We start from the raw sequence: 23,913 nt of genomic DNA, 5'->3' as shown, positions 1-23,913 counted from the left end.
TGTAAAACTTTCATCCACCCCCCCCCAAAAATAATCTACTATAAGTCACTCACTCCCCCACTTCTCCGAACCCTAGGCAGCCACTAATATACTTTGTCTCTACAGATTTGCCTAGTCTGGACATTGCATACAAATGGAATCATACAATTACTTAGCATGTTTTCAAGGTTCATCTATGTTGTAGCATGTATCAGTACTTGATTTCTTTTTATGGCTGAATAATATTCCATGGTGTGGATATTACTGTGTTTCATTGATCATTCACAGTAAATGGCCATTTGGGTTATCTCCTCTTTGGGGCTCTTATGAATAATGCTGCTGTGGTTGGATTTACGTGCAAGTTTTGTATGCAGGTCTACATTTGTTTTTTAAATTAATAGACTATTTTGGAGCTGTTTCTGGCTTACAGAAAAATTAAGCAGAAAGGACAGAGTTCTCATACTTCCTTACCTCTCAACCCAGTTTCCCCTATTATTAACATCTTACATTAGCATAATATATCTGTTATAGTTAATGAACCAATATTGATACATTATTACTAACTAATGTCCATGCTTTACTTTACACTTCACTCTTTGTTTTGTACATTATATGATTTTTGACAAATGTGCAATAACCTGTATCCACCATTACAGAACCATACACAGGAGTTTCTCTGCCTTTACAATTCCGGGCTTCACCCATCCTTTTCTCCCTCCCCACAACCTCTGGCAACCACTGATCTTTTGATTGTCTCCACACTTTTGCCTTTTCCTAAATTTCATATAGCTGCAATCATATAATATGCATGTAGCCTTTGCAGATTGGCTTTTTTTCACTTAGCAATATGCATTTAAGCTTCTTCCATGCCTTTTCATGGCTTCATAGCCTTTGCTTTTTATTGCTGAATGCTATTCCTTTGTACGGATACACAATAGCTTGTTTATCCATTCACCTATTGAAAAACATCTTGGTTGATTTCAAGTTTTGGCAATTATGAAAGAAACTGTTATAAACATCCATGTGCAGGTTTTTATGTGGACATAACTTTTCAGTTCCTATGGGTAAATACCAAAGAGCATGATGACTAGATCACTGTATGGTAAAAGTATGTTTAGTTCTGTAAGAAACTGCCAAGTATCCTGCTAGCAACAAATGAGAATTCGAGTTGTTCTGCATCGTCAACAACTTTGGTATTTCAGTATTTGGATTTTAGCCATTTGAATAGGTGTGTAGTGGTATCTCATTATTGTTGTAATTTAAAATTCCCTGATGACATGGAATGTGTAGCATCTTTTCATATGCTTATTTGCCATGTGTCTATTTTCTTTGTTTAATCATAGTTGTTTTGTTTTTTTTTAACCAATGCCTGGTAACTCTTGTCCTCCTTTGTCTATTTATATTGTCTTCTTTCTTTCTTTCTTTCTTGTTCTGTTTTTTTTTTTTTTTTGAGCTTTGGATCATTTAGTCTTTTTCCTGGTATATCAAATTATTTTTTATATTAAAATTGGGCTTAACTTATTTTAGGAAACTATAAAGATACCTCCACATTCTGGATGTCGTTATTGCTCTCTTGAAAAGATTTCCTTTTGCCCATGGCAGACAGTTACTATAGGGACTGGAAACCTTAGTCCATTCTCAGTTTGAGCTCATTCAAAGCTGTTTTTCAGTCTGTGTGAAGGTTGCTCTATTTCTGTCTTGTCCTTCCTCTACGGGTGTTGCCCTTTGGGATTACCATATGAGCGTTTGGATTCTCCCTATTCCCAGCTACCCATGTATTTGTTAGGCTTTAAACGTAATGGTTTCCGCAGCCCTGTGAGACTAAAGATACACTTAGCTTGTCATTCCATTAGAGTTGTTGCCTTTAGCTTGAGCTTTTGCCGTTTGGCTTCTGTGGTTAGAGTCTTTTGAACTCCTTGGCTTTTCAGCTCCTAGTCTGTAAGATTTGAATCAGCAAATGCCCCAAGGAGAAAAGCTGCACCAAATGTCAAGCTTGCGTCTGTGTTTCCCTTCTCTCCAGAACTTGGCCCACATGTCTTGGTGTCTCTCTAACATTCAGATGCCAGCGAACAGATGTTTTCTTACTTTATCCAGCTTTTCTAAAATGTCTTTAGACTTCACCTGATCTTATGTTATTATTCAACTATCATCTCAATTACCCCTAGGAAGAAAATCTACAATTTCATGTTTTATTTTCTTATTTTCTATATTACCTCAGTTTCTGTAGAGACCTTTTACCTGACTGTTCAGTCTAGTTCCTGTGTTACCAGTAAGATGGAGATAAGGTGGAGGCTAAGAATATTGGGGGGAAACCACTGATGAATGATAGGTCTCGTTCGTTTTGTTTTTCCTCTCCTTATTTACTCCAGCAGCCTACATTTGCCTTTCTTCATTTGACCCAGTTGCCCAAATAAGGAACCCACTCTGGCAAAGACCTGACTTTACTCTCATAAATGTCTGCATGTTAGGATTAGCGAGATGATGAACACCATGCCAAAGCTCTTGGTGCGAGACTTTTGCAGACTTTTGTTATCCCTTTAGTTTGCCTCTTGCCATCACTGCTCAGATTGTTGAGGTTTTCTAAGATTCTGTAGGTCAAACCTCTCTACCTGCATACCAGATGAGCCCTTCTCTCTTTCCTGAGCTCACCTGCGGGAGGTTAGCCCTCGGTTTTTCTTTTTCCCCATCCAATCATAATTGTTCATGAATTCCAAAAAGCCCTCAAAGTACCTGTCATCCCTTTCTCTCCTCTCTTTTTTATCAACACTGTGAAATGTTAAGCATATATTTGCATACCTCTTTCTTACTTACAATGGAATACTGGAAGGCGCGATCATGCAGTGTGAGCCCCACCAAACTAGGACTCATACAACACTCTCCCCCAGGCCTAAACTTGTGACATCCACTGATTTTCTTATAATATCTTATATGTATCTAAATTTGTAATGATTTAGTTAATTCCTGAGTTATGTGACAATAAGAAATCAGTCAAATTAGCACTACAGAAGCACAGCCTAGACCTAGGGACCAGAACCAAGGACCACAAAAACCTGTTAACCAATAAGTTTCACTTGTACTTTGTGTTTAACAAGTGGGTGAATGGGAAGTGAGGGAAAAGGAGTTTAACTTCATATCACAGAAACTTGCACTAAAATGAAGAGGAAAATGACCCAGTTCCTGGTTCAAGTCACTATAATCTGCTTCAATAAATAATAACAGCACATAAGAAAAACAAACACTATATGATAGGAACAATGGATAATTAATTACCAGATCAGGGAGGACAGATGACACTTGCTATGGGATTTCATTAAAGAAGGATTCCAAAAAGCACTGGCTTCTTCTGAGAAGACTTCTTAGAACAGGCAGCATTTAAACTGAGTCTTGAACAAGTATATAGAGGGTGGGAAACAGGCCTTCCGGGCAGGGCACAGGCACAGTGTCAGCAATGGCACAAAGGGCTTATGGAATAGGGAACAAAACTGGCTGAACACAGGAGTGCTACGTGTTGGGGAATATGGGGGAAAGGCTGACTGAGGTTGGTTAAATGAAACATCATTAGACGGAAGAGAAAGTAGGTGGAAAGACTGTGGAAAGCCTCTGAAGATGGAGGTCAGCATAATAATATTAAGAAATCAGTGGTACTTTGACACTGTATGAATGTCTAGGTTTAAAAAATCAAGAAAACACAATAAAAGAATAAACTACTGATATAATGATATGTAACCAAAGGCCAGATACCAAAGAATACACACTGTGTGATTCCCTGTATGTCATATATGGTGAAAGAGGTCAGCTTGGGTGTTGCCCTGGGGGAGTATGGAACAGAAAGAAGTAACAGAGAACCTTGTACGGTGTTACAAATATTTTATAATACCTTGACCTGGTGTTGGATACATGGGTGCATAGAGATGTAAAAATTCAGTTATTAGCAATGCAACTGGTGTTTATGGTTTGTATGCATACATTAAAAAAACTCTAGTAGGTTATTAGGCTGTCAGCTGTATGAAGTAAATTTTGGTCAAGGAATAGCCAAGGTAGTAATGCAGTAATAAGTTATACATGTGCTCACTGTGCTCTAGAACGTCACGACTGGAATACAAGAAATATGTGTAAGAAAAAAGACAAATGTTCAATATTGATGGTTGGATGAGCTGAATAAATTAGATCACTCTACTTTCAATTTAAGAACTTGGCCAGTGTTTGGATACCTTTGAACAAAGAAAAAAAGGAAATACAATTGTTATTGAGCATATGCTATGTATCAATCCCTGACTTATATTTTGACACACATAAACGTGGGAAATATTGCACCTTGTAACTGAGACAATGAAGATGAGCGAGGTGGCTGGTTTTGACACTAGAGGCTGAGAAAACAATCAGCTCATAATCGTAAGAAGTTTGAAGTCGGAGGAAAACAATCAAGAGGAAATACTGGTAAGTGCCAGGAGCTTCTGGAAACTACATGAGAGATGAAGACCGCAGAATTGTTGAGCTTTCTAAAAGGCCCAATGACTCAGGTAAAAACAGAAGGCTTAAAACTGAAACCTGGGGATATATGTATACATACAGCTGATACACTTTGTTATACAGCAGAAACTAACACAACACTGTAAAGCAATTATACTCCAATAAAGATGTAAAAAAAAAAAAAAAAAAAACAAAACCCTGCAAAGTAACAACTGTTAGGACAAACAGTAAAGAATTATAAGAAAAATAATCACATGCCTGTCCCCACACAGAAATATCTTAAGCTCCATCTCAGCATTTCTCGATTGGCCTTTCACAAAATACAGTCCCATCAGCTGAATATAGGTTTCTCAAGTAACTGTGAGTAAGACTGAATTAAAAAAATGAAATCACTTCCTTCCTCCAAAACTTTTCAGAGTACGTAATGTAACAAAGTGAAACCTGAATTTCATGTCGGGATGTACAGTACGGCTCTTCCCATATGCTTCTGTCTTGTAACTACATCAACATCATCTAAAACCAGTGTTCTGCAGGACAGACATTGTGAAACGCTGCTCTCATCATGTAAGATATCAGGTCCTTCTCAAAATCCATTCTTCCTTCTGCCCTTTCTCATGTTGTCCCTGCCACCTGATGGGTCTCTCCTAAGCTCCACCTGCCAAAACCCTACCCATTTTTAGGATCCAAGAGATAATAAAGGCTTACATTACTAAAAAGCAGAGAAAGAAATCCCTTCCCAGGGATCTACATTTCCTTCCTAGGGAAAAGAAAAACTGTAAAGTATACCACAGTGACCTTAAGTCTATGAATGTAACTATGTTGTGTTACTTTGAGTTCTGTAAAAGTCAATGTGCTACAGTATATACGGATATGAATATTTGATCTCTTGCATGCAGATCTTGCTGATAACTTTCATCGTGAGCGAGGTTAATGATTCAGGAGCCACTGTATTTGGCTCAGCCCTTATAACCAGGGAATGTTAAAATTGGAAAGGTCCCTAGATATTAGCAAATCTATCCACCTCATAGTCTAAGGAAGGAAACTGAGACGTTCATAGATTGGATATTTATATTAACAAAGGATAAGGATATAAGATATTGGCAGATATATCTTTTAGATTAAGAATTTAGAGATTTTTGTAGAATACTAAGACATTATGTCCACTGATACTGAGACAATGTGGTTTTGTTTTTGTTTTTGTTTTTTTTTATTAATTAATTTATTTATTTTTGGCTGCGTAGGGTCTTCGTTTCTGTGCGAGGGCTTTCTCTAGTTGTGGCAAGCGGGGACCACTCTTCATCGTGGTGCGCGGGCCTCTCACTATAGTGGCCTCTCTCGCTGCGGAGCACAGGCTCCAGACGCGCAGGCTCAGCAGTTGTGGCTCACGGGCCCAGTTGCTCCCCGGCATGTGGGATCTTCCCACACCAGGGCTTGAACCCGTGTCCCCTGCATTAGCAGGCAGATTCTCAACCACTGCGCCATCAAGGAAGCCCAGAGACAATGTGTTTCTTAGTCATCATTTTCTATTGCCGTGACGAAGCGAGGTGGTAGTCAGTAGTTGTACAAAGGGAAAAAGATAACTTTACAAACTCCCAATTTATATACACAGGGAAATTCATCATTCATGTTATTTAAGCTAACTGGATGCAGTTTATCAGCTACATTGAGGAATGGTGAAGTGTCTATACAATTAACATGTTCTTTTCTGTCATGAGCTCCCTGTTGTTCAAGTGAGTTAATGGTCAGCACTCAACTAGGCACTTAGAGTCCATTATAAATCTGGACTAAACGTTTATCTGTGGCATCTTTATTCTTCTTTGGTGCCCTTAGGCAGAATTAGCTCTCTTATGTTTTGATAAATTCAAGTATTAAACAGGGCTAAGGTTTCACAAGTTCTTTGGCCTAAACATGGGGGTAAGGAGGACCAATGAGCTGGAGTACTTCTAGATTTGAGAATGGTCAGATTGAGGAAGAAGAGTCTTATACCAGAGGTGAAAGAAGACTGATTAGAATTACCTATTTTTAAAAATTCCAACCCTTTTCAATGTTCTAAAGTGATCATGAAGTACATGGGTATGCTAGGAAGTAAGGGAGTCAACCAAGAATATTCTGTAAGAGTTTGTGGATGGCAATAAAGAGGCAAGGAAGATAGAGAACAGACTCGAAAAGGCTTCGGTTGGCCATAATGAAGTCAGAAGGAGAAGGAGAAGAAGAATGACAGATGCAATGGGAAAGAGAAAGCAAGAATAGAGAAGCAAAAGGGAAAGTAGAAAAATGAGACAAATTTGGAGAAGGAAATGAGGAAGAAAACTGGGTGAAAGAGGGAAGCACTGATGGTAGACCACATGACACTCAAAACTTAACACGATGGGGCTTCCCTGGTGGCGCAGTGGTTGAGAATCTGCCTGCCAATGCAGGGGACACGGGTTCGAGCCCTGGTCCGGGAAGATCCCGTATGCCACGGAGCAAATGGGCCCGTGAGCCACAATTACTGAGCCTGCGCGTCTGGACCCTGTGCTCCGCAGAGAGAGAGGCCGCGATAGTGAGAGGCCCGCGCACCGCGATGAACAGTGGCCCCCGCTTGCCACAACTAGAGAAAGCCCTCGCAGAGAAAGGAAGATCCAACACAGCCATAAATAAATAAATAAATAAATAAAATTAAAAAAAAAAAACTTAACACGATGCACATTTAAGATGTGGCACCAATGGCCATGGTCATTACCCTCAAATAGTTTACAATATGTGTTTCAAAGACATTTATAAATTGAAAATGCCATTAAAATAAGTGCCAGGGTAAAAGTATTCATGGAATTGTATGGGAGAATAAAAAGTCTCCCGTCAAAGAGCCTTCTGAGACATAGGAAAAAAAAGAAAAACCTAAAAAGCATAAGACTCTTCCTATTTTCATTTCCAATGATACATCCCAATCTTGATGATCAATCAGCGATTTAAATGTCAACTATAAACCCAGTATTTTATTAGCTGCTATGCAGTATACTGGAGCAATAGAAGAGAGAGGACCTCAAACCCTCTGTTCCCTCAAACTGAAAGGCAGGCTTCCTGACCCCTCCAGACCACTACTGGACACAGGGAACACACACACTAATGTTTCAGGACCCCAACCAACAGTCACCTGCTTTGTGATTACTTCCGTGACACACCCCCACTAACACCACTGACTCTGCTGCTCCTACGGGACATTACATATATTTCCTATTTTAACACATACCACAGTGCATTATAATTATGATTGCAGATACATGTTCTAACAATTTAAAGAGAATGATGACTTTTTTGCTCTTTACATCTTGCTATTTCCCTTCTCATAATATTTCTTGAAGAGAAACCATAAAAATATAAACAAACGCAAAAAACAGAAATTATACAAAATGTGTGCTTTGCGGCTTAACACAAACTTAAGTAAAATTCGTTCTGACAGCATCCAGCATGACAAACTTCCATGGTACAAATGACAATGGACCAAGGTTTGAGCAGGTACAGGAGACAATCCAGGCATGAACAACACCAAGAAAAGGTAGACAGGAAGTAACATGGTGTGTAGGAAATCACGAGACCAGTCTGATGGGAAGAGACTTAAACAAGACTGAAACTCACTTTCTAAACCTCCATCTCCAATTGGACAATTCGCAAGACACAGGTGCACCAAAGTGGCCTATTTATTCAATCCCTTTAATGGGGAGAACAGTTTAAAATTTTACCCGTTTAGTTTGCCCCAAAAGCAACTATCAAATGTTGGCAGGACACAATGAAGGCTTACCTTTGTTAACGTAGTTAAGTCTCTCTCTCTCAGAACTAGCCCATTTAGCTCCAGGTTCCTTATTGCACCCGACGCACTTACACAGCATTCATGAGCTTTACACAACTGGAAGGTCACATCTTTATTTCTTATTGCAGGAACCCAACTTCTGGAAACTTTATTTCTGTCACAACCTAAAGCAAAATTATTGTAAAATGAGTGATTTAAACCGTACATTTTATCATCATTAAAAAGCATCTAAAAAGAAATAAAAGCATCTGCTCTGTGCTAAGGATTAGAAACGACTCCTGCCCTTAAAGCCTCGTTAAGGAGGGACATGTATAAACTCAAAATTTCAATCACATGAGATAAAGAACCATAACCTTTATGCACAGAGGTTCCTATGGAGGCAAAAAGTTATATCTAAGTGATGGCTTCATGATAACCCTGAAGTACAATCGAGAAAGCTGAGGCTCTGCAGAGGTGGAGGAGGAGGTGCAGTAACTGCAGAGGGAGCACCTCTGCAAAGACACTCAAGCCTGACACCTGCTGGGCACTGTAAATACTGCAGGTGGGGATGACTAAACGCCGGGGGGTCCAAGTGTGAGAGGGACAGAAAATAGAGATGTTGGTCGAAGCAAGCCTGGGAGAGAGCATGGCTCGTATCCCCCAGGTGATGAGCCCTGGGGCTACCACAGGCTGAGTAAGGGTGCCTCCGCTGATTAGAAAAAGGCGCCCCGCTGCTGAAGGACTGATTAGATAAAGGGAGTGATCACAAAAAGCTCCCCTTCCTCAGGGCCAAAGAGCCCCAGGAGGCTTGGCCAAGCACAGTTCAGACTACACGCCTCTGGGCAGAGCACACGCTGGGCGGCTAGTACGCACTAACTCTGTGTGGGCAAGTCATTAGCAGCATTATTTTAGGCGTATCTTTTCATGTTAGAAGATCACTCAACCCGAGTAGGCAGATGAACTTAGAGGAACTGAGTCCAGGGGCCGCGAAACCACCCAGGAGCTTCTGCCATAGTCCGGGCAAAATGTAATGTGGATGAAGAAGCAAATTTACGAGGAGGCCAAAATCTACAAGCTAGACCCACTGGATGAAAAACACAAAGAAAGTTCAGTGAAGGACCTCTGAAGAGAATGGGCTCTGCAATAAATTTTTCTTACAATCAAGGTAAAATATTAGGCAACATTAAGTACAGTGGCCTTTAAGGTCCCTTCCAGCTCTAATTTCTTTTGATTTCTAACTTATTACTCTGGTTAAGTAAAGTCCCTTCAGAGGGACAGAACAGTTCCTACACCTGAATGGGATGCAAAGAATAATCTGACTTCTCTTCACCAGGGGATGAGTTGAACTGTCCTTGCAGAAGAGATAACACACGGTGTGAACCCCAGATCCTAGAAAAGGGCCAGGCACACAATAAGTATTCAGCTTTTTGAAAACAAATGAGCAATCATTTCCTCTCCTAGATCTTCACACCCTTCCTCTGCTGGCTACTTTCTTTCAGCTTATAAGCATCCTCAATATACCCACTGAAAAAGCTCTCACACCTATGACTCTTTGGACCTTCTTGTGGGTAACCTAAGTCTCTCCCATGCCTTCAAACACCTGTCCTCCCAAAAAGCCCAGATCTGTACCTTGGGCCCAGACCTGTCTACCAGGCCCCTCAAAAGCACTGAAGATGAAGTAAGATCCTCTCCCCAGCCCCAATCCCTTCCTACTGTGCTCTGTATCTCACAAAAAGATGCAGCTATAAACTGTCACCCACGCTTGCTGCCCTCCCTTTTCTAACTGGTCACCGGGCCCCACCCATTCCCTCTCGGATCTCCGAAATCCAGTCCAACCTTTTACAACTTAAGTGGGACCCTTAGATTACAATTCAGCCTGCACCCCATCAAGTGCTTCCCAAATGGAGGTCCGAGTGAGTCTCTAAACCAGAAGTCCATCTCACTGTTGTTCAGCGTTTCCCACAGCCTTCAGGATAAACATCCAAACTTCTGACAGGACAAAGAAGGCCCTTTTCTATTTGGCCCCAGTAGGTTTCCAGTATCAACTCTCATTTCTTTCCCAAAACCTGAGTTCCACTCGTGTACCTTAGTTTTGCCATATTTTCTTATATTTCTCAAACTTTGACACACACTGCTCCCTCCTGCCACCCCAGGAGCTTCTATATATCCTTAGAAAGGATAGCACCTCCTCCAAGAAGCCTGAACTCTCCCTTCCAAGATTCTGTGCTCTGCAAAGGGGAAGGGGGGGGGGAGGGATAAATTAGGAGTTTGGGATTAACATATACACACGACTATATATAAAATAGGTAATCAACAAGGACCTAATGCATAGCACAGGGAACTCTACTCCATATCCTGCAATAACCTGCACGGGAAAAGAATCTGAAAAAGAATGGATATATGTATAACTGAATAACTGTGCTGTACACCTAAAACTAACACAATATTGTAAATCAAGTATACTCTAATATAAAATAAAATTTAAATTAAGAAAAAAAAAGATTCTGTGCTCTGCAGCACCAGAACTCACTTCTTCCAGAGCACTGACTACTGTGTCTGTGTTCACTTGCCGCCCAGTAGAAGGGGAGATGACCTAGGGCATAAGCATCGTCTCCAGCAGCCCTTGGTTCTGACAACTCATTCAAGTGCCAGGATACTTTACACACATAACCTGCTTAATTAATTCTAAGAACCCACAGAAAGAGTGGTTTTTCATGTCATTTTACAAGTGTGGGGATTGCAGTTCAAAAGTAACCTGGGCTTCCCTGGTAGCGCAGTGGTTGAGAGTCTGCCTGCTAATACAGGGGACCTGGGTTCGAGCCCTGGTCTGGGAAGATCCAACATGCCGTGGAGCAACTAAGCCCGTGCACCACAGCTACTGAGACCGTGCACCTAGAGCCCATGCTCCGCAACAAGAGAAGCCACCGCAGTGAGAAGCCCGCACACCGCAACAAAGAGTAGCCCTCACTTGCTGCAAATAGAGAAAGCCCACGTGCAGCAACAAAGACCCAACGCAGCCAAAGACATAAATAAATAAATAAATATCAAAATTTTAAAAAACACAAAAACACCATCACAGAAATATCCAGAAAAATATTTCACCAAATAACTGGGCATGGTGGCCCAGACAAATTGACATGTAAAATTAACCACCTAAGCCATAGTTTTGCCATCTTTTACTGAGAAATTTGACTTATCTGAACTATTTTGATACCTAGAAGATACCTTCTAGAGGTAACACCCTCAGTTTTTGACATGGTAGGCAGCAGAGGGAAAGAGCCCATTTGCCCAGTCAGATGACACCTAAAAGGATAAAATGCTGTCTTCTCTCTCCAACCCACAAGGATGAATGCCAAAAACACATCACTTATATCTGCTTTAGCTAACATATGATAGGTCTGGAACAGACCTATGCTCCCAGCAAGTCTCATGAAATGCTGTTTCATTAAGGGGAGACTTTACTTGCTAAGATTAGAAGCAAAAGAGGGTGGTGGATGAAAAACTGCCCAAGGATATAAGTTCACGCAAGGGAGCAGGAGAGAGAATGGGTATCCGAAGATGTGCGCTCTGAGCCAACACTAATTCCACAGCATCAGGTTGTAATTCAGGGAGCCAAACTGCTGGGGTTCCCCCCCCCTTTTTTTTTCCTCCAAAGAGGGACAAATCAAGCATACTGACAAAGGAAGAGCATTAGTCACCACAGATAAACTCCTTTTTAGAGGTGGTACCGCAAATGATTTGGCTCAGTGTAGACTATGATTTGGCTCCACAAACCATAAGCTAGAGCACTTCATGCCAGGTCCCTCCTCAAATATCCATGATAGGTAGAAATTAGGCATCAGTACTTTTTGAAATCTTCCCAGGTGATTGTAATATGCAACCAGGGCTGAGAATCTGGAGATGTAGAGAGAATTTAAATTGAACTTTAGTTAAACAGTAAAACAAGCTCTGACTCTACTGGCTGGAGCTAGACAAGGGATATGGATTTAGTGGGATGAGAAGATAAAGAACACCAGGGAGTAAATCAAATGCTTTACACCTGTGCTTAGCTAATTGTTACTCAGATAATTCAGACAATCTTACAGCACCTGAACCCTGAAATTCCTTAGCTCTGTTTTAAAAAAAGTAACTCTTCAAGTACCTGAACTCTGAGAATCATGTAAATCATAAAGAAAAAGAAGAAATCTTACTTTTTGAATTAGTTGATTTCATATATACTGTTTCACTTTCATGATATTAACTAGATATCTTTCTTTCCATTTTATGTTTGAGGAAAGTAAGGCTTTAAAAATCTCAGTAACTTTCTCAAGGTCACTTGTTAAGGGTGTGGTAGGCAGCATAATGGCTCCTAAAAATGCCCTCACCCTAATCCCTAGAACCTATTAATATGTTACGTTACATGGTAAAGAGGACTTTGCAGATATGACTGAAGTTATAGACCTTGAGATAGAAAGATTATCCTGGATTACCTCATGGAACAAATCTAACTGCATGAGTCCGTAAAAGCAGAAAATCATTCCCAACTGTAGAAAGAGAAAGAGAGAGATGTCCTAATAGAAGCAGAATCAGAGAGATGCAACATTTTGGGTTTTGTAGGTGGAGAAAGGGGACTCTGAGTCAAGGACTACAAGTGACCGCTGGAAGCTGATAAAGTCCAGGGAACAGAAACACCCCTAAGAGCCTCCAGAAAAGAATGTAGCTCTGCCAACACTTTTTTTTTTTAACCATCTTTATTGGAGTATAATTGCTTTACAATGGTGTGTTACTTTCTGCTTCATAACAAAGTGAATCAGCTATACATATTCATATATCCCCATATCTCCTCCCTCTTGCGTCTCCCTACCACCCTCCCTTCCCTAACCCACCCCTCTAGGTGGACACAAAGCACAGGGCTGATCTCCCTGTGCTTTGTGGCTGCTTCCCACTAGCTATCTATTTTACATTTGGTAGTGTATATATGTCCAAGCCACTCTCTCACTTCATCCCAGATTACCCTTCCCCCTCCCTGTGTCCTCAAGTCCATTCTTTATGGCTGAGTCTTTATTCCTGTCCTGCCCCTAGGTTCTTCATAACCATTTTTTCTTTTTTTTTTTAGATTCCACAGATATGTGTTAGCATACAGTATTTGTTTTTCTCTTTCTGACTTACTTCACTCTGTATGACAGTCTCTAGGTCAATCCACCTCACTACAAATAACTCAATTTCATTTCCGACTAACTAATATCCCACTGTATATATGTGCCACATCTTTATCCATTCATCTGTCGATCCTGCCAACACTTTTACTTGACTCAATTGAGACCAATGTCAGACTTGTAAGGTAATAAATTTACGTTGTTTTGAGTCACTCAATTTGTGGTAATTCGTATGAAAGCAATAAAAAACAAATACAGAGGTCCTACAAGAGCCAGGCTACATATTTATATTTAAGTATTTCTAAAATGAATTTAACCTTGTGATTGACAGCAGCAGCAGCTTCCAAGGGATCCCACCACACACCTGAGGCAAAAGCAGCCTAATAAAGAAGCAGTGACAGCAGCAGGTCACTGCCCCACACCTGGAGTAGAGGGGGATTTGATCTACTGTAGCAGCAGCATAGCCTGAATGGGAATGCATCCTCCTGGGGCACTAGTCCCATCAACATTAGTCTAATCTGCTAGCATCTGCTGTGCCAACAGGCCCAACGTATACAAACCCTCCAACTCAGCAGCATTAAGTGAGCCAGGCTCAGTGTTTCCTGAAACTCATATCCAATGGCACTGGAAAGCCCAGACATCACCTACTGTTATGAAAACATACAAAAACAATAACAGAAGACTGGGAACTTCAGAAAGAAAAGGGGAACAATGGAATGGGTGAAAACAAATGGGGTAAATATAAGAGACTCTCATTAGCTTCATGAGTTTCTTAAATCCTATATGATGGTCAAAGCAAAAATTATGACACCATCTGATGTGGTTCTCAATGTATCTAAAGGAAATACTACAGAAAATCATACTTTAAAACTGGGGACTATTAAGAGACCTAAATGGAAGTAACATTTTGAAACTTCACTTGAAGTAATAAAACACTGATTCCAGTAGGCTATGATAAGTTACATATGTATAGTGTAATGCCAAAAGCAACCACTAAGAAAACTATACAAACAGTATACACAAATGATTATAAGTAAATTAGATTAAAATGGACTTATTAAAAAATGTTTAAGTAACCCACAAGAAGGCAAAATAAGAGAAACATAGGATTCAGAAACTAAGGTAAAAGACAAAACAAAAAATAAAATGGTAGACCTAATCTTTAACATAGCAATAATTACATTAACTGTAAATGATCTAAGTAACCAAGTCAAAGACAGAGATTGGAAGAGTAGATGAAAAAAATCACAAGCATGATCCAACTATATACTGTCTATAAGAAGCTTACTTTAAACATCATGATATAGGTAGTTCAAAGTAAAAGGATGAAAAAGATATATCATATGAACATTAATCAGAAAAAGCAGGAATGGTTATATTAATATCAGATAAAGTAGATTTCAGAGCAAAGGAAATTATTAGGGGCAAAGAGGGTCATTACATAAAGATAACAGGAATAATCCACCTAGATGACCTAGTGATACTAAGTGTGTGTGCACCTAACAAAAGAACTTCAAAACACATGAAGCAAACACTGAAAAAGGTAAAAGGAGAAAATTTTAAATCTACAATTATTATTTGAGACTTCAACACAGCAATTTATAGAACTACCAGAGAGAAAAATCAGCAAGGATATGGAAGAACTGAAAACATCATCAATCAACAGGATAGAACTGACATTTAAAGAACACACTCAATAAAAGCAGAATACATATTCAAGTGTCCATGGAACATTCACTCATATACCATATACTGGGTGATAAAAAAACATTAGCAGATTTAAAAGAATTAAAATCATAGAGAGTATGTTCTCTAGCCATAATGGAATCAGACTAGAAGTCAATAACAGAAAGACAACAGGAAAATCTTCAATCACATGAAAACTAAACATCACAATTCCAAATAACTCATGGGTAAAAAGTCAAGGAAAAAATTTTAAATGCATAGAATAAAAGAAAATGGAGGTATAACAGATCAAAGTTTGTGGAATGAAGTGAAAGCAATGCTGAAAGGGAAGTTTATAGCACTAAATTGGGAAAGTAAATATTACAAAGCAATAATCTAATTTTCTACATTAAAATAGTAAAAACGGAAGAGGAAAAAACACTAAACAAGCAGAAAGAAGGAAATAATAAAGATGAAACAAAAATCCATGAAACTGAAAACAGGAAAATAGGGGGGGAAAATCAATGAAACAAAAGGCTGGTTCTTTGAAATAAACAATCTAATCAACAAAGATGTAGCAAGACTGATCAAGATAAAAAGAGAGATGGCACAAATCACAGATATCAGAAATGCAACTGGGGATACCATGACATATCCTGCAGGTTAATAAGGGACAAGTTATTATGAACAAGTCTACACTATAAATTCAAAAATGTAGATGAAATGCACCCATGCTTCTACACCCAAAACTACCAAAACTCAGCCAAGATGAAATAGATAATCTCAATTTTCCTGTAACCATTAGAAACACTGACTTTTCATTTAAAAACTCCCAAGAGAAATATTCAGGCTTAGATGTTTCACTTTTACCCAAGACTTAAAGAATTAACACCAATTTTACATGACTTGATAAGAAATAGAAGTAGAGGGAACAGTTTCTAATTAATTTTATGAAGCCAGTATTACCTTGATACCAAAACCAGACAGGGATAGTATAGAAAGAAGAAAACTACAGACCAGTATTTTTTATGAAATTGCCTGTAAAAATCCTCAGCCAAATATTAGCAAATTAAATCCAGAAATATATAAAAAGAATAATATACCATAACCAAATGGTATTTATTCCAGTTATGCAAAGTTGGTTAAATATTTGAAAATCAAATAATGTAATCCACCATATCCAATAGATTAAGGGGGAAAAGTCATGTAATCCTATCCATTAATGCAGAGAAAGCATTTGACAAAATCCAATCCCATTCATGATTTTAAAAAAAGAAGAAAGAAAACTCCAAGCAAACTAGGAATAGAAAAGGAACATACTGAAACTCATAAAGATGATCTACAACCTATACCGACATTATATTTAACTGTGAAAGACTGAATGCTTTCTCTGTAAGATCAGAAACAAGGCACCGATATCTGCCCTCACCACTTTTATTAAATATATTACTGGAGGTTCTAGTAAGAAAATAAAGCAAAAATAAAGAAATACATAAATTTAAAAGTTAAGTTTTTAAAAAGTTTATTTAAAAGATAAAAGGACTATTCCTACTATGTTGAATAGGAAGGAATATATCCTACTGAATGTTGAATAGTAATATATCCTATTCTATTGAATAAGGAAAAGTAAAACTGTCTACATCTGAAGATGAGATGACAATCTAAATGGAGACAATACCAAGGAATCCACAAAAAGCTTGAGAAATAATATTAGTTTGTAAATGTTTTAGAGTACAAGATCAACACAATTTTATCAAATTATGTATTAATAACAAATGTGTAGAAGCTTAAATAAAAATGTGATGCCATTTACAACTGACCTAAATAAATACTTAAATATAAGCCCAATAAGACATTTACAGGACCTCTATACTGAAAATGACAAAATGCTGATGAAGAAAATTTTAAAAGTCCCAAACAAATAGGGAGACATACCTTGTTCATGGATTAGAAAACACAACATAATAAAGATGTCAATTCTCCCCAAGTTAAGAGGCTTAACACAATTACTCTTAAAATGCCCTCAAGGTTTTTGTGGCTATAGACAGGCTTATTCTAAGATTTATATGGTAAGAAGAGGCTGAAGAATAGCTAAAACAATTTGTAAAGGAAGATTAAAATGGGAGGAATTAATCTACCCAATTTCAAGATTTTGCAGTAATGATGGAGGCTAGATACATAGATCAATGGAATGGAACAGAGATCCCAGAAAGAGACTGACATAAATACATTTAACTTGTTTTTGACAGCAGTGCAAAAGCTATCAAGGAAGAATAGACTTTTCAAAAAATGGTACTGAAACAGTTGGACATCCCTCGACAAAAACAAACAAATAAAAAATGAACCTTAACCTAAACCTTACACACCTTACACAAAAATTAAATCAAAGTGGATCATAATCTTAAATGTAAAAGCAGGACATTTTTAGAAAAAAAAAATAGGAGAAAATCTTTGGCATCTAGAACTAGGTGAATAATTCTTAGACTTGACACCGGAAGTATGATCAATAAAAGCAAAAACTGATAAATTGGATCTCATCAAAATGAGTTAAAAATGCTTCATAGAAGATCCTTTTAAGTGGATGAAAACTCAAATTACACAGTGGGAAAACATATTTGAAAATCCCATATGAGACAAATGACTTGTATCTATAATATACAAAGAACTCTCCAAACAACTTACAAAAATCCAACTAGAAAATAGGCAGAAGACAGGAACGGACATTTCATGGAAGAGAATATACACATGGCAAAGAAGCACATGAAAAGATGTTCAACGTCGTTAGCCATTAGGGAAATGCAAATTAAGACCATAATGACATATCAGAGAATAACTAAAATTAAAGTATAGTGACAACATCAAATGCTGGCGAGTACGTAGAAAAATTATATCACATCACTGGTGGGGATATAAAATGGTTTAGCCACTCTGAGAAACAGCTTGACAGTCTCTTTTAATCCTAAAAGTAGATTCACCCTACAATGCAGTAATTGTCCTCTTGAGCATTTATCCAAAAGAAACAAAAACTTAATTAAGTTCCCACAGAAACTTACACATAAATGTTCATAGCAGTTTTATTTATAATAGCCAAAAACTGGCAACTACCCAAATGTCTTTCAATGGGTGAATGTTGAAACAAATTGTGATAAAATCTTATGATAGAATACTACCGAGCAACAACAAGGAACAAATTATTAATATATGCAAAAATTGAAATGAACTTCAAGGGAATGATGCCGAGGGAAAAATTTTAAAAAGCCAATCTCCGAAGATGAAGTAATTCATGATTATGTTTACATATTATTCTTAAAATAACAAAACTGTGGAGATGGAGAACAGATTAGAAGTTGCCAAGGGTTAGAGATGGGAGTAGAAGGTACAGCGGGGGAACTTTGTGAGGTTTTTGTGGTCCCAGTACAAATAATACAGCAATCTTGGTTTTAATCCCTAAAGAGTTTTAAAAGCAATTCCTAATAAGAGGTGTCCAGATATTTAGCAATGGCAGCAGATTAGAGGTATAGCTCCCCAACATGACAACTTCGAAAGAGATCTATACTATCAACACTAATTTAATGCATATGTTAATTTTAAAAAGGCCAGTCACAATACTTAAATGGTACATATCTTAACGATATTATTCTGGGTCTCCAGCTACACCAGATGGACTAGCAGGATTTTCTGTACATTCAATCTTATTTAAGACAGTAAATCTTATAATAAGACAGTTAAAAAAAGAAAAAGAAAAATAACAAACCTCAACTACAGTTGGATATTCTCATAGGAAGATGAGGTGAAAATATGTAGCAGCGGTTCAAACGCTTAAGCAGTGGCACCTAAATTTGGCTGCACATTAGAATCATCTGAAGCACTTTTTAAAAACCCTCACACCGACGGTTGGTCATCCTAGACCAATAAAATCATTTTAAATCTCCTCAGACGATGCCAATGTCTAGCCAGAACTGAGAACCAGCGGACTAAGCAGAAGAGGATGTTTCTACAAAGATCTCTTAACAGTAAGTCCTTTCACCCAATCAGATTTACCTCCCCGCAAAGGGGTAAAGAAGGCTAGATGTTGTCCATACTTGCTTAGCTTTCTTTTTTTTTTTTTTTAATTTTTTTTTTTTGAAATTCACGGTCTTTTATTTATTTATTTATTTATCACTGTGTTGGGTCTTCGTTTCTGTGCGAGGGCTTTCTCTAGTTGTGGCAAGTGGGGACCACTCTTCATCGCGGTGCGCGGGCCTCTCACCATCGCGGCCTCTCTTGTTGCGGAGCACAGGCTCCAGACGCGCAGGCTCAGTAACTGTGGCTCACGGGCCCAGTTGCTCCGTGGCATGTGGGATCTTCCCAGACCAGGGCTCGAACCCGTGTCCCCTGCATTGGCAGGCAGATTCTCAACCACTGCGCCACCAGGGAAGCCCACTTGCTTAGCTTTAATTAGCACTTGTGACTTGCCCAAAACCTACATCTTGTTTCCCCTAAATTTCATGTTATTCCCTAAGCTTTTCAAACCCAGGGCTAAGGGGTTTGCCAGGATGAGATTTTAAGTGCTCACACAGGGGAAGTCCCTGGCAAACCAGGACAGCGGTCACTCTACACTGAAATGTAAAGCATCCTAAATCACCCTGCCACTGCTCCCAGATATTAGTCTGTGCCAACCAGTGGAGAAAAGGCATTCTCCATTACTACCACGGCAAATGCTCCTGTACTTGCCTTGGCCAGTCCCTATCTTTTGCAGGCGCCACTCCCCTTCACCTGCTGGTGGACGCTTTGGTCAGCTGACAATGCAGATATTTTCAAACTTTAAGGTGAATAAAAATCACCTGGAGGGCCTGTTATAACAGAGATCACTGAGCCCCACCAGAGTTGCTGATTCCATAGGGCTGGGACCGGGCCCTAAAACTTGAATATCTAACACATTATCAGGGGACGCTGGTAAAGCTGGTCAGGTAAAGTCTGGTAAAGCCGGTCAGGAAAAAGAAACCCGACGTGTCAGATCATGAAGTACGGAAGGGCAAGCCCGCCGGCAGTCCAGGCCCGGGGGGACCGGGGTCCCCAGCCCTACAGAGCCAACGGCAGCCCGGCTCGGGCGGCCCTCGGAAGCACGGGGTCCCCGCGGCCGAGTCTGCGCCCCCGGCCGGCCCCGGCTCCCCTCTGCCCACTCTGCGCGCGGGGGCTGGAACGGCCGCGGAGAACCACGGCGGGGCGGGAAGGGGGGCTCCAAAGAGGGTCTGGCGACTCGAGTCGCTCCGTTTCTCGGTGGGCTCAGCGCACGCCGTGGGGGAAGAGGGGCGGGGGTCCGGGAAGAGGGGATGGGCGGCACTCACGTAGACAGGCAGCGGCCACGGGTAGACGGCGGGCTCGGCCCCCACGAGCGACTCCAGCCTCAGCTTCTCCCCCATGTCTTCGCGCGCGGCCCCCGCACCAGGCTAGTCTGGCGGTTAGGGGAGGGGCGGGGCGCCGCCGGCGGGGGCGGGACAGGCGGGCGGGCCGGCGGGAGGCTGAGGGGAGGAGCCCTAGCCTGGGCCTCAGCCGGCGCCGCCGCGCTCCTGTCCGGCCCCCGGCTCCCTCTTTGTGGTCACCGGCCCGGGGCCTCCAGCGCTACTGCCAACTCCGGCCGGTGTGAGGCGAGCACAACGAGCCGGGGCCGAGCTGAACCACTCACTCGTGGCGAGCGCCGCCCGCCCCGTGGACACGCCCCCTCTCACGCACGCACGCACGCACGTCTTCGGCCGCCCCCGGCCACCCCCACCGGCCCGAAGTGGGGATCCGGGGAGACCCCTTGGGGCCTGGGGTGGCGGGTTCGACTCCCGCCCTTGACGTACCGTGACACCCCCCCCCCCCAATAATAAGACTATAATTCCTCATTAAGTATGACAGCCGGAATCCCGGCTTCTGTTCACAAAAATGCCGTGTATTTAGCCTATGCTAGGCACCAGACCCTGGACGCTCAGTACTGGCAAAAAAGGAAATGCCCTGCCCTCATGGCGCTGCCATTTTAATTGGAATAGTAGTGACAATGGTCAAGGGAGAAAATAAAGTGTCATCATCGCCACGGGGATGGTTAATCTCATGTGCGCACTGTGTGGGGCCCCGGCAGCCACAAACATTATTCCAGATGTGGCCAGGAAGGTATTTTTCAGAAGAGATGAACACTGAAATTGGTCCACTTTGAGTAAAGGAGATTGTCAATGCCGCGGCGTGGGTGGGCCTCATCCATCAGTTGAAGGACTGGAGAGAAAAATGAGGTTCCGTAGAAAGAGGGAACTGTTCCTCCAATGGCCTTGGGACATCAGCTCTTGCCTGTGTCTCCAGCCCAGAGTCCTGCCCTGACTTGCCTGCCTCACGGTCACATGAGTCAACTCCTTAAAACAAAACTATATATGTAAAAATACTGAATATATACAAGCCTATTAATTTGTATATGTGTGTATACATATTATATATATGTATACACATATGTTTATATGTGCGTGCGTTTGTAGTATATGTGTAAGTACTATATACAGTATACATACAAGCCTATATATTTGTGTGTATATATTGTATACATGAATGTCTGTGTATATATATAGAATACATATTATAAATGTGAACATGCTGTATATATACACACACCCATATATTAATATATGGGTGTGTGTATATATACAGTATATGTCCACTGTATGTATGTATGTATACAGTGTATATTTATATATAGGTGTGTATATATGTTGTATACCTGTATGTGTATATGTTTCTAGGTATTATATGTATATCTGTATATACTATTATATACACACTTGCGTATGTATTTATATGTGTATGTACATGCGCATATTTACATATAGGTGTGTATGTGTGTGTATACATTGTATATATGTATGTGTCTATATCTTATATATATGATATATGTATGTATATATACGATGAATTTATATATCCAGTACATATATATTTTTATGCTATGTGCTTTTATATGTAGGTGTATATGTGTGTCTATATGTATATACGTGTATGTATTGCCTATATTATATGTGTATGTATGTATACTGTCTATATACACACCTAAATATCTTTGTGTGTGTGTATATATGTATGATATATATGTACCTAGGTGTGTATATTGCATGTGTTATACGTATATGTACATACTGTATATATACAAACTATGCATTTTATATGTGTGTATGTATAGTGTATAGGTCGGTGTGTATTGTATCTATTATGTGTATATGTGTGTATACATACTGTATATATACAAACTATGCATTTTATGTGTGTATATATGTATGTGTGTATTGTATATACTATATGTGTCTATGTGTGTATGCATACGGCATATATACACAGCTGTCTATTTTTGTATGCGTGTACATATGTACATGTGTGTGTATATACACACACACACCCTATGGATTCTGTTTGTCTGGAGAACCCTCACTGATACGGACACTTATGACAATTGAGTAGCTGCTCTTTGCCAGCCAGGGAGCCAAAGGCTTGTCCTTTCGGTGTCTGCCTTAAGTGTCCCAAGTCCCGGGAGGGAAGGGGATGCGGCTCCTACCAGCTGAGGTGCCTCAGGGTCAGAGAGGCGCACAGGGCGGGGGGCTGGAGCCTGGTGGAGCCCAGGTGGAGTTCTAGCAGCAGTACAGCCTAGCAGTCCCACTTCCCCGGGTGCTTCTCACAAAGACGCCGAGGGAGCGACGGGATCTGAAGGAGGGGATGAGGAAGCTTCCGTGGGTCCGCAAGCCCAGACCAAGGCTGACTCGTCAAGGGTGTTAGAGGTCAGGACTGTGGTTACCCTGGGGGTGGGCTTACACAGAGCCATTCACATTCTGAAAAAGTATCCATTCTGCTCTTGTTTGTATGTTTACCCCCCTCCCCCAAATCTTTTAAAAACAGACTCTCTTGGTTGCTGGGAACACACACGGGGAAGTTGTGTGTGAGGGGGTGTGATCCAGGGGACAGGGAGGAGAAGCCCCTCACTCGTAGGGCAGGAGTGGCTCAGCTTTGTGAGCTGAGGATGGCCCACGAGGTCCCAGAGAGAAGGGTCCCCGCTCCGTCCCTGCTCTGTGCACCCCATTCCCAGCCTGAGAAGCCCAGAGCCACCCCCCCCCCCCAACACACACACACCAGGGAGGAGAGCCAGTCACCCTGGCTCCCAGGCTCCGGCTCCAAGGCTTCCTGCACTAGGAGCTATTTTCAGCTTTCATGCCCTAGGACACAGCCAGAGCTGTAGTCTCCGGAAACTCTCTGTCTCTCGCCCGCCCTCCCTCCCTCCCTCCTCTGCTTCTTCCCCTCCCGCTCCATCTGTCCTCCCCTCCACCCTGCATTTCTACACAGGATGGCTCACAGACAGCTGCTCCCCGCGCCCACCTGCCACCATTCGATGGATGTCAAAGCAAGCCCTGGGGACTTCCCTGGAGGTCCAGTGATTAAGACTCCGAGCTTCCACTGCTGGGGGCGCGAGTTCGATCCCTGGTCAGGGAAATAAGATCCCACATGCCGCACGGCACGGCCAAAAAAAAAAAAAAAAAAAAAAGAATAAAAAATAAAGTTACAGTGATGAGACAGCCCTAGTGGTGCAAGGATGGGACGTATAGCTCTATGATATAGAATAAAGGTCCAGAAACAGATATATAAGAACTTGCTATGACAGAAAGTGGGGAAATTAAGGATTTTTCAATAAATGGCATGAGGACAATTGCATATCCATGTGGGAAAAAGTAAATTAGAAAAAAAAAAGCAAGCCCTGGTCAGGTGTGACCTTGGGCCCAGGGCCATTGGCACACGTTGTCATGTGGGACGTTCTTCCTTCGACTCCTCCCTCCCTCCTGTGTCACTGTCACTTCCTCCAGAACCTTCCTGGACTCCCCTACACAAGCCCGGGTGTGCCCTCACCCGCCCTGGATC

At 41.0% G+C, this 23,913-nt stretch overlaps 1 protein-coding gene across 1 annotated transcript in view; it reads right to left on the bottom strand.

Moving 5' to 3' along the window:
• Nucleotides 1-20,441, bottom strand: part of LOC103013981 (olfactory receptor 7A10-like) — a 95,940-nt gene extending 75,499 nt beyond the window's left edge. Inside the window, 2 exon segments of the mRNA XM_057541076.1 lie at nucleotides 8,228-8,400; nucleotides 20,343-20,441. The gene's annotated coding sequence lies outside the window, so the exon portion shown is untranslated.
• Between the last annotated feature and the right edge of the window lie 3,472 nt (nucleotides 20,442-23,913).

Source organism: Balaenoptera acutorostrata, chromosome 2, assembly GCF_949987535.1.
Source record: "Balaenoptera acutorostrata chromosome 2, mBalAcu1.1, whole genome shotgun sequence".
Lineage (NCBI taxonomy): Eukaryota > Metazoa > Chordata > Mammalia > Artiodactyla > Balaenopteridae > Balaenoptera > Balaenoptera acutorostrata.
Note: the sequence above shows the minus strand (reverse complement) of the source record. Positions and strands in the feature narration are given on the sequence as shown.